The 12,748-nt window shown below is 38.2% G+C and overlaps 1 protein-coding gene across 7 annotated transcripts in view; it reads right to left on the bottom strand.

Annotated features, from left to right (window-relative positions):
* RIF1 (replication timing regulatory factor 1) overlaps positions 1-400 on the bottom strand; it is a 62,147-nt gene extending 61,747 nt beyond the window's left edge. For 4 of the 7 annotated variants that reach the window (XM_070507752.1, XM_044768933.2, XM_070507756.1 and 1 more), the window contains exon 1: positions 241-377. The gene's annotated coding sequence lies outside the window, so the exon portion shown is untranslated. Of the gene's footprint in view, positions 1-19 lie in introns of all 7 variants that reach the window. The other 3 variants (XM_070507755.1, XM_070507754.1, XM_070507753.1) reach the window with 3 other exon arrangements.
* Between the last annotated feature and the right edge of the window lie 12,348 nt (positions 401-12,748).

Below are 12,748 nucleotides of genomic sequence, written 5' to 3'. Positions count from 1 at the left end.
ACACCCCCAACAGCCTAACCTCCACCGGCGCCACGCAACACGCACCCAGGCCCACGCCGCGCTCGGCCAGGCCCGCTCCCGCCACCACTTTCCCGGGCAGCTTTCAACAGGGGGAGGAGACCGCCGGGGGGCGGGAGAAGCCCGGGGAGCTAGGCATCTCGCCGCGAGGGGGCGGAGGCTGCACCAGACTGACGGTTCGCGCGGCCTAGCACCGTGACCCGGATCTGGACCCCCACGTACGGCGATCAAGACTGCGTCCTCTCCGCCGCCGCGCCGCAGCACCCGGACACGGCCCGAGCTCCACTTGTCCGGCTGGGGCTGTTTACTCACGCGTGCGGCCCGCTCCCTCCTAGACCAAGATGGCGGCGGGGGCGGGCCCCGGAGCGCGCGGGAGTAGGTCAGGCCTGGCGAGAGAGGCTCGAGCCAATCCAACAGGCCGCGGCGGCGCGCCGAAGTCATCGATCGCCTCCCTTCCCTGCCTGCTGTCCCGCCCCGCCCCTCAGGTCATCTTGCAAGTGGGAGTGTTTGGGACTGGGACTTGAAATTCAGAATGTGAGTGAATCGCTCAAATTTAGCTGACTAAATTTAGCGGGTCTTCAGATTAAGTTTTCAAACTCCAAGTTCAGTGCTTGTGGAAGTATTAGTAGCAACAAGTCGTTTAGCAAGAGGAGATAACCATACTGTGATGTTTAATAAGACTAAGAGGTGCGCCTAGATTGGTCTAGATTTTCCAGCCCTCTTTCTGTGTGACCTTAGCAAGTTAATCAACCTTTCTATGCCTCAGTCTCCTCCTCTGTAAAACAGAGATAATAATAGTACCTACTTTAGGTGAAAATGAAATGACAAAAGGTAGGAGAGGCCAACGGTTCTCCAGTTTTAAGTGTACATAACAATGGCCTAGGGATATTCCTGATTAAACTGCAGATTTCTGGCCCCGCCCTTGGACATTGTGATTCAGCAGATCTACGTAGCTCCCAAGGATCTGCATTCATCTCTTAGGCCCCAGGTGTTGAAGGGTGGGTCTGGGTCTGGACGTCACACCTGGAGAAACGACAGTAAACCCTTAAAAAAAGTCTGTTCCTGCTTTTAATATGCTGCTCCCCTTTTCATGGGTCTCTGAGCCCTCTCCACAACACGCAGGATTGTATCAACTTTAAACCAGGCATCTAAGGCCCAGAAGCAACTGGTCCTTCTACTCTGCCTTCAGGGGTTCCGGGCATCCAGCTTGAGCCTCCACTTACCCACACACAGTACAACTGTCAGCTCCAGAATTCAGGGCTGTGTTTTGCTGTTTTGTGTTATCTGCACCTAGCAAAGTGTCTGCCAAACCAAGCACTCAATACATAACATTTCTTAAATGAAAAAAATGAAAGGAGGGAAGAAGACATACAGGGTCTTGTAAGCCAAGCTGTGGAAATTAAAGACTTAAGAAATAGTGAAGAGTTGTATCTGGGTGAAATGTAGAAACACTACGGAAGTCGTGGCAGAGACAGGTTTTCGGCACAACATGATAACAAATACTTTAAGCTTCAGAGGGGAATTTGCTCATTTTCCTCATTTTCTGAGCTTTGGCAATGTCACAGATATTTAAGCAGGTAAAGAAGTTATTAGACAATAAATGAAATATATGGACAGGTTTGCAACACTTAGATTTCAGTATAGAGGAGCTGTTGTGCTGGAAAAAGCGAGAATCTAGAAACCCTATTCTTTTTTATGGTGGCCATAAAAAATTAGTGGAAAGAACTTGTTTGCCTTAAGACAAGTATTTCCACTCAATCCTTATGTGCCTTACTCTGCTTCATTCTTCTTTCTAGCACTTATCACTACCTGATAGTACATTATATATCTTTTTTTTGTTGTCACCTCTCACCACTAGAATGTAAATTCCTTAAGTATATAGGGTCTTTGTTTTATTTGTTTTTTTCCCAGATTTCTCATTTACCAAGAAGAGTTTAGGGTGGTCATGCTGCTTATAGCTCTTTCAAATGCATTGTCCTATGAACTTCCTAAAATGTTATGTAATATTTTATCATTATCACTCTCATGCCTGAAATCCTTCAGTGGTTCCTATCAATCACAGGATGAATTTCAGAACCCTTGGCATAACACGCAAGCCTGTTATGATTGGACCACAGCTCACACTTTATCCCCAGCCTTACCCCTACTCCAGCCAGGTTCTGAATAATCTGCCAGGATCTCTACCTTTTCTATGTCTTTGAAGGTCTATGTTGTTCCTTGTGTTTAGAAAATTAATTCAAATTTTCAAGGGTGACAAATGAGCCAACTAAAATCACACCTTTTTAGGAAATCCTTCTCTCATCTACTCTCCCTTCATGAAGAACTAAATGCTTCTGCTCCCATGCTGACATGGCTGTTTGTACACAAGCCTGTTAAAATGAGTACCTCATTAATTTGTTTGTTTTTATTTTTTATTTTTTTTTGGAGGAAGATTAGCCCTGAGCTAACTACTGCCAATCTTCCTTTTTGCTGAGGAAGACTGGCCCTGAGCTAACATCCATGCCCATCTTCCTCCACTTTACACGTGGGACACCTACCACAGCGTGGTTTTTTGCCAAGCGATGCCACGTCCTCATCTGGGATCCAAACCAGCGAATTCCGGGCCGCTGAGAACCAGAACGTGAGACCTTAACGGCCGTGTCACTGGGCCGGCCCCATCGTTAATTTATTATTATTTAGTTATATATGCCTGCAGTGGTGAGCTGAGGGTTAGCCTGAGAAGAATTAGTTCCACCCATAATCTCATTCAGTGCCCCTCCCTGTTCGTTGGTATTTTCTCAATCTGATCTAAAGTGCTAAAAGATTACGGAGTCAAAACAAATCCCATTCCGACCCAGACCCTCTTCACATACCCTTCTACCCAGATTACTCCTCCCAAGCTTCTCTTTTATAGAAATCTGGAGCCACTACCATGGATCTACTCCCACTGAGCAATAAATTCATAGTACCCAGCATTCAATAAATATTTTGAATTAATTTATTTATTAATTCATCCATCTTTTTATCTGTTTGTTCAACTAATATACAATTTCTATCTTCTTTGCCTCTCCAAATCTCTTTTTCACCTCAGAACATCTTCTCCTTCAGTATGAAAAGCCGTGCATCCTCAAACAAATATTCCTTTCTAATTTCCCCATTCCTGTCTTTAACCACACCTCATTCAGCACATATAAATCCTATAATCTTATGTGTATCTTTGACTCCTTTCTCCTACTTGCCCCCAGTGATCCTAATGATTCTTCCTACCTAATAATTCTTAGATCTATCCACCTAATATCTACCTAGGATCTCAATTTATGGCCTAAACATATCATTTCTGGATTACAACATTGCTTTTTTTAATGCTCTATTGGGTGCTAGATATTTTACATACCTTATCTCATTTGTTCCTCACAATGGTTCTAAGATGAAGAAGTGCTTTTCCTGGATTTACAAATAACCAGTGTGAAGCTTAGAGAGGGAAATAGAGAACTTTAATGTCGTCATGTGTAACTCCAAAGCTAATCCATTTAGCTACATGCATTCATCAACATTTAATCCGCTCTACCCTGCAGAAAGCACTGTGGTGGTGTGGTTTTCATCATAGATTTACTCTTGGACATTGTAAGAAAAATTCAATACAAAGAGTCCTGTGGAAGCTCACTATAGTAATTCATTTAGTAAAATGAAGTATCCATCTGTTACCCAAATTACAAGAGTTATTGCAACGAGCCTAGCTTTGGAGTCAAATAGACAAGGATTCAAATACTGCTTCTGCCACTGTGCAACTTGAGATCTTCTAGAAAAATTCTTAATTTCACCGTGTCTTCATCGATAAAATGAGAAGAAAAACAATACTAAAGGTCAGTAAATGGTAATTATTATTACCCTGTGCCTAGCACAAATCCTGGCACAAAGTGGGTATTTAATGTGTTCATTACATGAATGTATGAATAAATTATATTAATTGCAAATCTCATAATTTTTTTTCTAAAATATAGGAATTATTTTAATTTTTGTCATTTAAAAATTGCGTAGTATAAGGGTTCTGTGGGAAATTTGAAGTATCAGCCAGCACGATAACTATTTTACTGGATTTATTTAAAGAAAGCCATGCTTTGAAATCTTTTTAGCTTTTCAGTTCTGTGTTGCTTTTAGTCTCTTGATGGACAAAAAAATCTTTTTTAGATTATTTTATCCCATTACTGGTTCATATACAATAAATATACACAGCTAATAACATGCCCTATGATAGCTTGAAATCTGCTACTCTTACATTCGGACCTGCTCCACAATGTTATCAACTTATGTTAACTAAGTATTTTAATCCTTTAACAGACCAAAGGCCTTATCTGGAAAAATGGTTTCACTCTTTCCACAGAGCTGGGCAGAGTTCCTACTGTTAATGACCAAACCAACTCCATTTTAGATGAAAAAGTTGAGCCCCTTCAAGTTCAAATGAAAGAGAGAGGCAACATAGTATAACAGTTAAACCTGGAGCCTGATTGATAAGGTTTGAATCCTGTCTCTGCAACTTCTTAGCTTTGTGACTCTGGCAAGTTACTCAACCTCTTGTGCCTCAGTTTCCTTATCTGTAAAATGGGAGTAATTGCACTTACTTCATAGGCTCGTGAGGTATATGTAGGTTAATACATGGAAATTGCTTGAAAAAAAAGTAGGCACCATGTTATAAATATTTCAGAAAGGTTAGCCATAGAAACATTGGTTTCTCAGGTTCAAGTAAAACAACACGTTATAAAATCATGAATGCTTCCAAAAAACACTTTTACATTGAAATGGGTTTCTCAGCCTACGTTAAAATTATGAGGCTACAAGTCTTATTCAACTTAGTACTGGAAGTTTTTTGCCAGAATCATTAGGCAAGAAAAAGAAATAAAAGGACTCCAAATAGGCAATGAAGAAGTGAAACTCTCACTGTTTGCAAATGAAATGATTTTATATATAGAAAACCCTAAAGAATCCATTGGAAAACTATTAGACATAATGAACAAGTATAGCAAAGTTGCAGGGTACAAAATCAACTTACAAAATTAGTTGCCTTTCTATACTCTAATAACAAACTAACAGAAAGAGAACTCAAGAATACAATCCTAGTTTTTGTTTTTTGTTTTTTTTTAAGATTGGCATCTGAGCTAACTGTTGCCAATCTTTTTTTTTCCTGTGTTTTCTCCCCAAATCCCACCAGTACATAGTTGTATATTTATTTTTAGCTGTGAGTCCTTCTAGTTGTGGCATGTAGGATGCTGCCTCAGCATGGCCTGATGAGCGGCACCATGTCTGCACCTAGGATCCAAACCAGAAAAACCCTGGGCCACTGAAGTGGAGCGCGTGAACTTAACCACTCGACTTAACCACTTAACCGGCCCCTACGATCTTATTTACAATCGCAACAAAAAGAATAAAATATCTAGGAATAAATTTAACCGAGGAGGTGAAAGACCTATACAATGAAAACCATAAGGCAGGGGCCAGCCCTGTGGCTGAGTGGTTAAGTTCGCTCGCTCCGCTTTGGCGGCCCAGAGTTTCGCAGGTTTGGATCTTGGGCGCGGACGTGGCACCGCTCGCTCATCAGCCCACACTGAGGCGGCATCCCACATGCCACAACTAGAAGGACCCACAACTAAAAATATGCAACTATGTACTGGGGGGCTTTGGGGAGAAAAGGGAAAAATAAAATCTTTTTTTTAAAAAAAAGAATGAAAGTAGACCATTTATTTTTCAGCATATATAAAAATTAACTCAAAATGGATCAAATACTTGAAGGTAAGACCTGAAACCATAAAACCTGAGAAGATAATATAGGCAGTACACTCTTTGACATCAGTCTTAGAAGGATCTTTTCAAATACCATGTCTACTGGGACAAGGGAGGCAAAAGAAAAAATAAACAAGTGGGCCTTCACCAGTCTAAAGAACTTCTGCAAGGCAAAGGAAACCAGGAACAAAATGAAAAGAAAACCTACCAACTGGGAGAAAATATTTGCAAATCATATATCTGACAAGGGGTTAAGATCCAAAATATATAAAGAACTCATACAACTCAACGACAACAACAAAACAACCCTATCAGAAAATGGGCAGAGGATATGAACAGACATTTTTCAAAGAAGATATACAAATGGCCAATAGGCACATGAAAAGATGTTCAACATCACTAATCACCAGGGAAATATAAATCAAAACTACACTAAGATATCACCTTACACCTGTTAGAATGGCTATAATCACCAAGACAAAAACAATAGCAAATGTTGGGGAGGATGTGGAGAAAAGGGAACCCTCATACACTTCTGGTGGGAATGCAAACTGGAGCAGCTGCTATGGAGAACAGCGTGGCGATTTCTCAAAAAATTAAAAATAGAAATACCGTATGACCCAACTATCCCACTATTGGGTATTTATCCAAAGAACTTGACATCAACAGTTCAGAGACTTATTCACCCCTTTGTTCATTGCAGCGTTATTCACTAGAGCCAAGAAGTGGCTATAGCAACCCAAGTACCCATAGACTGACGACTGGATAAAGAAGATGTGGTATATATATACTGTGGAATACCACTCAGCAATAAAAAAAGACAAAATTGTACCATTCACAACAACATGCATGGACTTTGAGGGTATTATGTTAAGTGAAATAAGCCAGACAAAGACAAACACCATATGATGTCACTCATATGTGGAAGATAAACTAACACATAGACAAAGGGAGCAGTTTAGTGGTTACCAGAGGGGAAGGGGGTTGGGCAAAAGTGAAGAGGCACATTTATATGGTGACTGACAAATAAGAATGTACAACCGGAATTTCACCATGTTATAAACTATTATGACCTCAATAAAAAATAATTTTAAAAAATAAATAAAAATACAAAAAACATGAGGCTACAGCGAATCAGCAATAATTTCTCAAAATATGGTTCCAGGATGATTGCATCAGAATCACAGGGGAGCTTCTTTATATGCAAATATGTCGGCCATACCTCTCCAGCCTACTGAACCAGAAGTTCCAGGGCAAGCCCAGTAATCTGCATTTTTAATACATACCCACAATGATTCTTTTCAGCACCAAAGTTTGAGCTTCCTACTATGTTCAAAGCACGAATTTTCTGTAACTTTTACGGAACAACTCAACTATTTTATTTTTAATTAGAATACAAATGTCTATTTTTTAAAGAACCCAGTTATGTATGGCAGAAACCCTTTGCCTATATCTCAAAACATATTCATGGGGAGAAAACAAAAGTCTTTTAGAATCTCAAAGCTACAAAAATAATTGAAACAGACAGCCTTGAGAAGTCAAAAGGGAAAGTGACTCATTGTTATGCTTAGTGCCTTTCTGGGGAAAGAACATAATTACAAATTTAGAAAATTAATCCAGTTTGAGTTCATCACTAGGGCTACTCATGAGCGGGATTAAATGTTCTAATTTTCTTGATCACTGGAAATTTTTCTTAAACTGCCTATTCTAATAAACTAATATCACTGAAAATTTTAAATCCTCTGAGTGTATTAAAGATAAAACAGAATTTTGAGCTAAATTTGTAAGCTTGGTTGCCTGCTATCATGTGATACTGGTAGAAATATAAATTGATACAACCTCTAGACGGACAGTTTGCAGTATTTATGAAAATTAGAAATTCCCAAAGTCCTTGATGCAGAAATTCTACTTTTAGATAATTATCCCACAAATATACTCATTCATGGACAAAATAAACTATGGAGACTTTTGTTCATTGCAGAATTTTTGTGAAAAAAAAGATCAGAAACAACCATTGAGGACGTGTTAAATAGATTATGGGGCAACTATACTGTAAAATACTATGTGGCTATGTATGTACTAATATATAGTGATATCTAAAATATATTTAATGGAAAAAAAGTTTCACTAAAAGGAACCAGACATCCATAGAGAAATGGGTAATTCCAGGGCTGTAAGAAGAGCCTGAAACATCTTTTTGTGCCAGAAGTGAAGAAATGCTTAAAAAATGATGAGAACAATGTTAAAAGGACTCAAGAGCCAGCTTGAAGGGCTCCCACTGGCTGGATCTGGAACAATGGATTATAAACCGCTCAATAAAAAAAGAATCCATGAGCCTGTGCTAATATTAAAAATATAAATAAATAGGGGCTGGCCCCGTGGCCAAGTGGTTAAGTTTGCGTGCTCCGCTGCAGGCGGCCCAGTGTTTTGTTGGTTCGAATCCTGGGCGAGGACACGGCCCTGCTCATCAAACCACGCTGAGGCAGCGTCCCACATGCCACAACTAGAAGGACCCACAACGAAGAATATACAACTATGTACCAGGGGGCTTTGGGGAGAAAAAGGAAAAAAAATAAAATCTTAGAAAAAAAATAAAATAAATAAATAAATAGGGGCCAGCCCGGTGGCACAGCGATTAAGTGCACACATTCTGCTTTGGCAGCCCGGGGTTCGCTGGTTCAGATCCCAGGTTCGGACATGGCACCACTTGGCAAAGCCATGCTGTGGTAGGCATCCCACGTATAAAGTAGAGGATGATGGGCACGGATGTTGCTCAGGGCCAGTCTTCCTCAGCAAAAAGAGGAGGATTGGCAGCAGTTAGCTTAACGCTAATCTTCCTCCAAAAAAAAAAAAAAATATATATATATATAAATAAAAGGAGGAGAAGGAATTACAGAGTTAGGAAATCGCCATTTTGCAATCATGATAGTAATAATTGATTCAGACAATAATCATCAGCAGGTGCTAAAACCATTAAGCAAAAGTCTGATGGGGAACACAGTCTCAAAGTATCTCTCCATAAGATACTTATTAAATAAGAAGAGATAAATGCTAACTTTATTGTGGAGATAGCTATGAAAACCACTAAAACTGGTACAAACTGTTATCACTAAGATTCCCTCGTGTGATTACTAGGGAAACAACATCCCTACTATGGTATGCCTGCCAAAAATTCATAACCTGAATCTAACCATGAGGAAAGAATCAGAAAAATCCATATTGAAGGATGTTCTATAAAAACAAAACAAAACCAAAAAACAAAAGTCAAACAAAAAACTGGCCTATATTCTTCAAATGACGTATATTCTTCAAATGACAATGTCATGAGAAACAAAGGAAGGCAGAGAAACTGTATACAATGTCATGAAAAACAAAGGAAGGCAGAGAAACTGTATACAATGTCATGAAAAACAAAGGAAGGCAGAGAAACTGTATACAATGTCATGAAAAACAAAGGAAGGCAGAGAAACTGTATACAATGTCATGAAAAACAAAGGAAGGCAGAGAAACTGTTTCAGAATAAAGAAGATTCAAGAGACATGCAACTTCTCTTGCATGTGTGCAATGTGTAAATGCAGTGTGTGATCATGGATCGATACATTTTGGACACAATAGATTTTGCTTTAAAGGAATAGTGACATGTGAACGAAGACTGTAAATTTCCTACATTTGATAACTGTACTGTGATTATGTAAGAAAATCAGAATAAGGAATTCTCACAAATTTAGGAAAAGATTGATTGTTCTGGGCCATAGAATCAAGTTGCAACCAAAACCACTTTTAAACACATTCAGTTGATAAACACAATTCACCTTGGTGAACCTGCTTTTGCAAGCCAGCCAATCAGCATCAGCCTGTCACTTTGGATGAGCACACTCCAAAAAAGATGCCTCGGGGGCTATCAACTGCCCAACAACTGTCACATGAGTAACCAAGCTTTTAAGCATCAGGCCAAGTCATTTGTGGCTCTGAAAGCCCACCCATCCTGAACTCCAGGCTTCCCAGAGATCCTGTGAGTCCAGTAGTCTGCTTTGCTCAGACTCTGCCTGACCAGCATAGCTGTCTGTTACTATAGTAAGCAGTAAATTCAGCTTTGTCTTTTTATTTCAGATTTTGAGTGGTAGTTTCATTACGCTCTGGTAATTCTGGAGGTTCCACCAAAGTTGTTTTGAAAACTCTTGGGTGGCAGCATTCCAGGTAACCTTCAAGCCAACAGGTGCATTTACTGTGCCCCTTGTGTCCAGATTTTCTTAGTTAGGTCAGCTGCCAGATGAGTCTGTCTCAATAACCACTTGAGCTCTGTTTTCACTGAATTCTCATCCCTACATTTAATCTTTTATCCTAGGATATGTAACCAAGTAGATCTTTGCATAGATCACTAGGGTTAGGTCTTTGTTCTAAGCAATTAGACCTTTTGGCATGGAAGAGCACCATTTGCTAGTTACACTGAGGTGCTTAATAAGGTTATTGGACCTTTTGCTCTGGAGGTCTACCATTTGAAAGTTTGCCATTAACCCGCTTATTCTTCTGCTGCTTGCTTTGGGTTTTGTTTCACCTTTTTAGAAATTTAAAAATATTTATTTTAAAAATTCATTTAAAAACAATAATGGACCCACTATATGTTAACATAAATATGTTTTAATGACAACAAGATTTTGTGAAAAAAAATAAGTGAGAAGCATGGCATTATGTTTTACTTTGTTGTCTGGTTTAATAGAAGACAGCTGAGTTCTCATAAAGGCTTCTGCCTTTAATTTAATATGCTATGTTGTTTTGGCGAAGAATAGGAAGGAAATGCTGCCTGGCACAGATATGTAATTGGAACAGGGACCAATATTTTAATAACTTTTCAGATAATTATGGATATTCTTCTTTGATAGAAGGTCAAAACTTGACAAGCAATAGTTTCTTAAAGATGAATTGCAATGTGGAATCAAATCGTATCAATGAACTTTTCACCCTCTGTTACCTTAAAATATATTAGTCTATCTTGAATTTTAAATGGATCTTTTCCCCATGCATGATTTTGTATCAGTATGCACTGGTCATTTGAAAAACATGAAGTCATTGAGGTATGTGGATTTTCCAAATGTTGACACATTTCTTTATATGTTACCAAATATCACATCTGTTAATATCACCACCAATCTCTTCAGAAAAGTCTTTCCATTGGTAGATACTAAGCAGTGGAATTTCTGAGTCATAGGATATGAGAACATTTAACTTTATAAACCTATGACAACTTGTTTTCCAAAACTGTTCCCAATTTACAATCTCGCAAGTAATTTTATAGGAGATCTCATTGATCCAAATTTTTTCTAACACTTGGTAGTTTCAATCTGAACCAGTCACACTGCTGTAAAATAGTATCTCACTGTAGTCTTCATCTGCATTTCTCTAATAATGAATTTGAGCAACTTATATTTATTCTCTTACATGGAATAGATGTGATGCCTTTCATGCCTCCCTTTTTTTCTAACAGTTTTATTGAGGCAATTCACATTCCATACTATTTACCCACTTAAAGTGCACAGTTCGATGGTTTTTAATATATTCACAGATTTGTGCAACCATCACTAAAGTCTATTTTAGAACACTTTCATTACCTCAAAAAAAACCCTCTATACTTTTTAACTATCACCCCCCTTTCTACCCAATACCCCCCTTCAACCCCAAGCAACCACTAATCTACTTTCTTATCTATAGATTTGCCTATTCTGGATATTTTACAGAAATGGAATCATATAATATGTGACATTTTGTGACTGGCTTCTGGTACTTAGCATTCGGTTTTCTAGGTTCACCCATGTTGTAGCATGTATTAGTACTTTATTCCTTTTCATGGCCAAATAACATTCCATTGAATGGATATGCCACATTTTGTTTATCCATTTATCAGTTGATGGACATTTGAAGTTAAATGAAAATCCTAGTCTATCAATTGTATCTCAATAAAAAAAATCCTGGTGTAAAGCCAAATTGAGGGCTATAATTAAAGAATTTCCTAATCTTCAGAAAGATGGGCAAAATTTTGTTATAGAATCCAGGACTCTTAAAGATACTTATTATCCTGAACTACAGATTTGTACCAAATAAATGAATTGTAAGCCTTTCCAAAGGGAAAAATGTTTAAAATTAACAAAGTATGAAAGAAGAGATTTTAAAAACTCATCTGGGAAAATTTTTAAAGTATAAAAAGAAAATGCACTACATAAAGCAATTATAGAAGCCTTTCTTTTAAGAGTAGACTAGACAAAGATCCAAAATTGTAACCTAAATAAAAATACAAAACATACTTCAGGAAACTTTCAAACAGTCTTCTGGGCTACGTTCAGGATCTGGAGTAAAGGAGCCTGTCTTCTCCTTTTATAAATGGGCTCAAACCTGAATTAGGAGTTTTAATTAAAAATGTGTTAATTAAAAATGTGAAATTGCCAGTTTAGAAATTATCTAATATGTGACTCTATGTTTCTAGATAGCTTTAAAAAGTAGACAAGCTAGAAATCAATACATCTTATGGTTCCATAAATGAAATGCCTCAAAGTGTCTCTGTTCTCAAAGATGTGTGAGCCTATAGATAAGGATATCTGTGAATACCGCGAGCAGAAGGGCAATTAAAGAAACTGTGTATCACACTTGCTAAAAAACAGGAGAACTATCCAAACATCTACCCAGTGATATGGCTAAGAGGTAGACAAGAATACCCAATAATCACCAATTCTTTTTCTCTTTCCCAAGGGAAATAAAACAGCTTTCCTGTTTATATAGGTATCACTTTATCTACCAGTAGTTCCACCTCTATATCAGAGGAAAAATATAAGTTGCCTAAAAAGCAAAGAGAAAGGCAAATTGAATTTTCACGAGAAAAGAAAACAAGAAAAAATTTTTTGTATTAAAGTAAAAAAGGCACAAAGTGCCAGATTGTTTAAAAAAAAAAGACAAAACAAATTTGAATATATACAGTAAATTGTGAAAG

The sequence above is a fragment of the Equus asinus genome, chromosome 4 (genome assembly GCF_041296235.1).
Source record: "Equus asinus isolate D_3611 breed Donkey chromosome 4, EquAss-T2T_v2, whole genome shotgun sequence".
NCBI classification, from domain to species: domain Eukaryota; kingdom Metazoa; phylum Chordata; class Mammalia; order Perissodactyla; family Equidae; genus Equus; species Equus asinus.
Note: the sequence above shows the minus strand (reverse complement) of the source record. Positions and strands in the feature narration are given on the sequence as shown.